Genomic DNA, 6,213 nt, shown 5'->3' on the forward strand with positions numbered 1-6,213 from the left:
CAGCATTCAGAAATAGCGCAGGGGCGTGGTGGCGGGAGTAAAATTCATATTCATTTTAAAGAAGACGAAAGAACGGAAGGCACGCCAAATAAACAAAGATAAACAAGATAAACTGAAAACGGCTAATAGGGCCGGAGTAAAACAAGCGACAAGATCTGAACGGCAAAGTTTCCTAACGTTAGCCTCATACCAGCTACCAGAGTAAGAACGGTTGTACAGGTTGATAGGGTCAGTGTTCATCATCGCCTTTTTGCCGCAACCTTGTTTGCTGTACCTTTATGCTAGAGTTTTTAAGTTTGGCTTCCGGCTTCTCGTTGTCGGAATGGAGGAACTCTGCGCGCGGCAACAGTCACCAGCTTAGGGTTACCAACTCTTCAAAGAAGTAAGTCGGGAAGGGGGCGGTGGCTTACTCGAACACAGGGAAGCAACGAAATAAATTTTCTTTGTGGCTGTATCATCCAGACAACTTCATTGCTTGTTTATGGTTGCGGCCTCTTGAAGTGGTACTTCATCTGGCTACATGCTGCTCGCAACAATTGCACTTGCTGGAGAATGTACTCGTAAATGTTGTCGCACTTCACGTGGAAGTTCAACATTACCTGAAGCTCTGCCGGGACAAGTTTTCACTAACTTTGTGTTCCTGAGTGTGACGCGCCTTAATTGTTGAGCGTGCTTTGGTTCGAAAACTGTTCCTAACTGGGCGGTCGGAAACAAATGCGGGACATATAGCTGTCCCGGCAGGGACGGTGGGGGCCTCGGGACGTTGTAAGAAAAGTCGGGACAGTCTAGGAAAATCCGGGATGGTTAGTAACCCTATGTCATAGTACGCTACTCGGCTCGCCATCGGTGCCCGGCTGAATCACTGGTCGGTACCGGTGCGTAACAATATACCACAGTCGTCGCACTGCTGGGATGCGAAGGAAAGGTGTCGCAAGAATTCCCAGCCAAATTCCAAAAACAATCGTCAAAGAAAACCTGGCAGTGGGGCACACCACGAAACTGATGGTCCTCTTGGTCCATGAGAAAGTTTACGGCGACGGGTTCGCGCGCCATGGTCGTGCCGTAGAGTGGTAGAACATCCGAGGTCAGATTCGGCTTGATGCTATCAGGGGTGGTTGATGCTTTGGGTGGCAGCGGCAATAATTCAAGATTCTGAGGCTGAAAACTTGACGCCTTCATTTTACACGCTGTGAGAGCACGCCGGCGACCCTGCTCATTGACAGACAGCAAAATGACTCGGACCGTCCCTTCGGCTGGCACGGCTGCCTCCACTGTAGATAACACGTGTGCGATGAATACTGTAAAGTAGGGTCTTCTCCTGCTCTGCTTTCGCGTTCCACTGTTATGCACAAAAAAAGAGGTCACGGCAGAAGACAAATCAAAGGGGCGCCGAAACACCTGTCTCATGCGTATCTGCACCCGACGTGGCGGCAAGGCCGTGCGCACTCGTTGCAGCCTGCTCGATAGGCTGCGGCCCCGTTGCGTGGTTTTTCTTCTGTCTTTCGCTTTCGAGAAAGCACGTTCTGCCGAAGGACGGGCAAATCGGGCAGCTTACTGGGAGATAAACACAGTAGCGGGCGGCCTGTGGTTTTTGTACTAGCATCAACACCCTAAACCCTTGACATCAAAGACAGTGAAATCCTAGCGATGCAACGTTTCCACAAGGAACGCCGTTCCCTCTGCCGTTACTTCGTAACCGTTATGAGTTACCGTTATAGTTCCACCCACTCTTAATCGAACGGTGGCGTTCCTTCGTTGCTCCCAAAAGGAACTAGTTTCAGGAACGGCGTTGATTGGAATGCTGCTCCGTACAGCACTGGATAGGGTAAGCCGTTGGTGACCAACGGAGACATTCTCAGATAGATAGGTAGATGGATAGATAGATAGATAGATAGATAGATAGATAGATAGATAGATAGATAGATATATATATATATATTGTAACGAAGAAGAGAGGTCCAGGTCACGGGATTAAAGCTCAGGCTGAAATTCAAACTGAAGCAGGACAATCCCCACGGACAATCCCCACGCATCAAGCGCGCAGCATGCGCAGCGTGATTGTGTTCAGTTCTGACTGCCCTGCTTTTTCTGCTGCTCGAGCTTCTTCGGCCGCCGCCGCTTGATCCCGTGGGTTCCTTGGCTGTCTAAATGAACCCCACTACAATATATTAATATATATATATATATATATATATATATATATATATATATATATATATATATATATATATATATATATATATATACAGAAAGATAGGTCGGCAGTCTACAATGCCAAAGGAGGCATAGGGGTGTGGTTAGGCTCTTTTCTTTTTCACTACGGTTAATTAGGTAAACATTTTTTTTAAATATACAGAAGAAAGAAAAACACGCGCCCAGAGTGGGGACCGAACCCACGCCTTTCGATTACATGTCGAATGCCTTACCAATTCGGCTATCTGGGCGACTGTGTTCTCCTTCACTTTCTGGGCTAATTATATTTACTAGAAGTGTATCTGACTCTTGAGGGTGGTAGCCAGCGCCACTCTGACTACACGGGGAGAAGGGGACCTTCTTTTCAACCCCCGGGGCGTGACGCGATCGTCTACAGCCTGTCATGAGCGGGTTACTGGCGGGAAGCCCTCTTATGCTACCTAGGCATCAAGGCTGCCAGAACCGAGACCCTCGCTAGGCTTTCGCAGAATAATATAGTAAGGAAATGAGGGGCTCGTTGAGGAAATACAGAAAGATAGGTCGGCAGTCTACAATGCCAAAGGAGGCAGAGGGGTGGGGTTAGGCTCTTTTCTTTTTCACTACGGTTAATTAAGTAAACATTTTTTTAAATATACAGAAGAAAGAAAGAAAAACACGCGCCCAGAGTGAGGACCGAACCCACGCCTTTCGATTACATGTCGAATGCCTTACCAATTCGGCTATCTGGGCGACTGTGTTCTCCTTCACTTTCTGGGCTAATTATATTTACTAGAAGTGTATCTGACTCTTGAGGGTGGTAGCCAGCGCCACTCTGACTACACGGGGAGAAGGGGACCTTCTTTTCAACCCCCGGGGCGTGACGCGATCGTCTACAGCCTGTCATGAGCGGGTTACTGGCGGGAAGCCCTCTTATGCAACCTAGGCATCAAGGCTGCCAGAACCGAGACCCTCGCTAAGCTTTCGCAGAATAATATAGTAAGGAAATGAGGGGCTCGTTGAGGAAATACAGAAAGATAGGTCGGCAGTCTACAATGCCAAAGGAGGCATAGGGGTGTGGTTAGGCTCTTTTCTTTTTCACTACGGTTAATTAAGTACACATTTTTTTTAAATATACAGAAGAAAGAAAGAAAAACACGCGCCCAGAGTGGGGACGGAACCCACGCCTTTCGATTACATGTCGAATGCCTTACCAATTCGGCTATCTGGGCGACTGTGTTCTCCTTCACTTTCTGGGCTAATTATATTTACTAGAAGTGTATCTGACTCTTGAGGGTGGTAGCCAGCGCCACTCTGACTACACGGGGAGAAGGGGACCTTCTTTTCAACCCCCGGGGCGTGACGCGATCGTCTACAGCCTGTCATGAGCGGGTTACTGGCGGGAAGCCCTCTTATGCTACCTAGGCATCAAGGCTGCCAGAACCGAGACCCTCGCTAGGCTTTCGCAGAATAATATAGTAAGGAAATGAGGGGCTCGTTGAGGAAATACAGAAAGATAGGTCGGCAGTCTACAATGCCAAAGGAGGCAGAGGGGTGGGGTTAGGCTCTTTTCTTTTTCACTACGGTTAATTAAGTAAACATTTTTTTTAAAGATACAGAAGAAAGAAAGAAAAACACGCGCCCAGAGTGGAGACCGAACCCACGCCTTTCGATTACATGTCGAATGCCTTACCAATTCGGCTATCTGGGCGACTGTGTTCTCCTTCACTTTCTGGGCTAATTATATTTACTAGAAGTGTATTTGACTCTTGAGGGTGGTAGCCAGGGCCACTCTGACTACACGGGGAGAAGGGGACCTTCTTTTCAACCCCCGGGGCGTGACGCGATCGTCTACAGCCTGTCATGAGCGGGTTACTGGCGGGAAGCCCTCTTATGCTACCTAGGCATCAAGGCTGCCAGAACCGAGACCCTCGCTAGGCTTTCGCAGAATAATATATTAAGGAAATGAGGGGCTCGTTCAGGAAATACAGAAAGATAGGTCGGCAGTCTACAATATGTATATATATATATATATATATATATATATATATATATATATATATATATATATATATATATATATATATATATATATATATATATATATATTTATATATATATAAATATATATATATATATAGCAGAACAGAGAGATACGGGACGAGGGACTCGGTAAAGATACATATCAAGGTTGCAGTCGTCATTGCCAGTGCTATTCGGCTTTTTTTTTTTTTTTTTTCGAAATATATAATAGGGCCGAATGACGTGTGCTTGTCACGTTTCTTTGATTCATTGATAAATAAGCGAAAATATAAGTCGAGAAAAAATCCGCCGTTTTTCGGGAGCGGGAGTCCCGCTCCCGGAAAACGGCGGATTTTTTCTCGACTTATATTTTCGCTTATTTATCAATGAATCAAAGAAACGTGACAAGCACACGTCATTCGGCCCTATTATATATTTCGAAAAAAAAAAAAAAAAAAAAAGCCGAATAGCACTGGCAATGACGACTGCAACCTTGATATGTATATATATATATATATATATATATATTTATATATATATATATATATTTGGTAGTCTACAATATATATATATATATATATATATATATATATAAGGTTAGTAGAGACAGAGACAAACGAGAAAGACGTAGAAAATAAAGAAGACTTTACTGACGTTTCAGGGAGAGGACTCCCTTTCTTCAGAGTACTCTGAAGAAAGGGAGTCCTCTCCCTGAAACGTCAGTAAAGTCTTTTTTATTTTCTACGTCTTTCTCGTTTGTCTCTGTCTCTACTAACCTTATTTTTTTCGCGCTCTGTGTGAGTTTTTATCTTTTCAGTCTATATCTATATATATATATATATATATATATATATATATATATATATATAGAGAGAGAGAGAGAGAGAGAGAGAGGGAGAGATTTTGTTTTCGAGCATGTGTCCGGAGGACTGCTCAACTTCTTGGTAGGGTTGCATTCTCAGAGGTCGGAGTAACAGCGATGAGGCAGCAGTTGAATAAGTTTGCGTTAAACGCCACGCCAAGGACGGTAGGTGTTCGGGGCAAGAAAGATTTGCCACGGCATGGCGGTTCCAGTGGCCATGGCGACATGGAGTCTTCGAGTCTTGACGACACCCGCAGGGCACCTCGGTTCAGGCCGCCCAGACGACAGGTCTCCGTAAGCCTCAAGGACAAACCTTAAAGCTAAAGACCTCCAGGCGGGGTTGGTGGTGATGGCCAATAAAAAAATGCCGCACAGCCTCTTGATGAGGGATACCACGGAAGAACTTGTTTATTACGGAAAACTAATGAGATGATACGAAAATAGAGAGTACAAGAAATGATTTATTAATTTGGTAAAGAGAAAAAAAAGAACAGAAGAGTAGGAATGCAAGAAAAATCCCCGTGATCGGAATAGCGTTTACGGCAGACGAGCCGTCTCTGTAACCAGTGAGTGGGCGGCGTTAAACACTAGCCTAGCTTAATGAAGCAAAGCACAGGAAGAGGAAATGCCGGCACCAGGTGTCGCAGCAAAGTTTCCCGCAGCCTTCTCCGAGGATTAGAGAATCGACAAAAACAAGTGAGGTATGCCTGACAGATACAATTTTGGGCACAAGTGGGACATGGGGAAGTCGTCAGATCTGCCTGATATAAATTACACCACATCGGAAGGAAGTAAGGAACGCTTTTGCACGTTCCGCATGCTTGGTGATTGTGGGAATCCCCTGCGTCCGGGTTTCCGGATGTATACGCGGCTTCTACATGACGACGGCAGAAGAGAAGGGAAATTCAGACTGGGAAATGGTAACTTGCTGAATCAGAGAAAGTGCGTGGCCAAAGGAAAACGGGCAAGCTTGCAAATAAACAAGCAAACATAAGAGAAAGGGCGGAGTCAAATAAAACAAACACACAAACAAAGGAAGAAAGAAAGAAAGGAACAAACGAAAGAACAAACAAACAAACAAGCAAACAAAAACAAAAAACAAACAAACAGAGATACAGACAGACGGAATAACAAAAACCCACGACGCACTACGGAATGCC

The 6,213-nt window shown here is 45.2% G+C and overlaps 1 non-coding gene across 1 annotated transcript; it reads right to left on the bottom strand.

The window, feature by feature from the left end:
* Positions 1-2,372: 2,372 nt before the first annotated feature.
* Positions 2,373-2,444, bottom strand: Trnat-ugu (transfer RNA threonine (anticodon UGU)). The gene has a single exon. It is a non-coding gene; the product is annotated as a tRNA-Thr (tRNA).
* Positions 2,445-6,213: the final 3,769 nt, after the last annotated feature.

This window comes from Haemaphysalis longicornis, unplaced genomic scaffold (assembly GCF_048455015.1).
Source record: "Haemaphysalis longicornis isolate Haplotype H1 unplaced genomic scaffold, Haemaphysalis longicornis Haplotype H1 scaffold_8, whole genome shotgun sequence".
NCBI classification, from domain to species: domain Eukaryota; kingdom Metazoa; phylum Arthropoda; class Arachnida; order Ixodida; family Ixodidae; genus Haemaphysalis; species Haemaphysalis longicornis.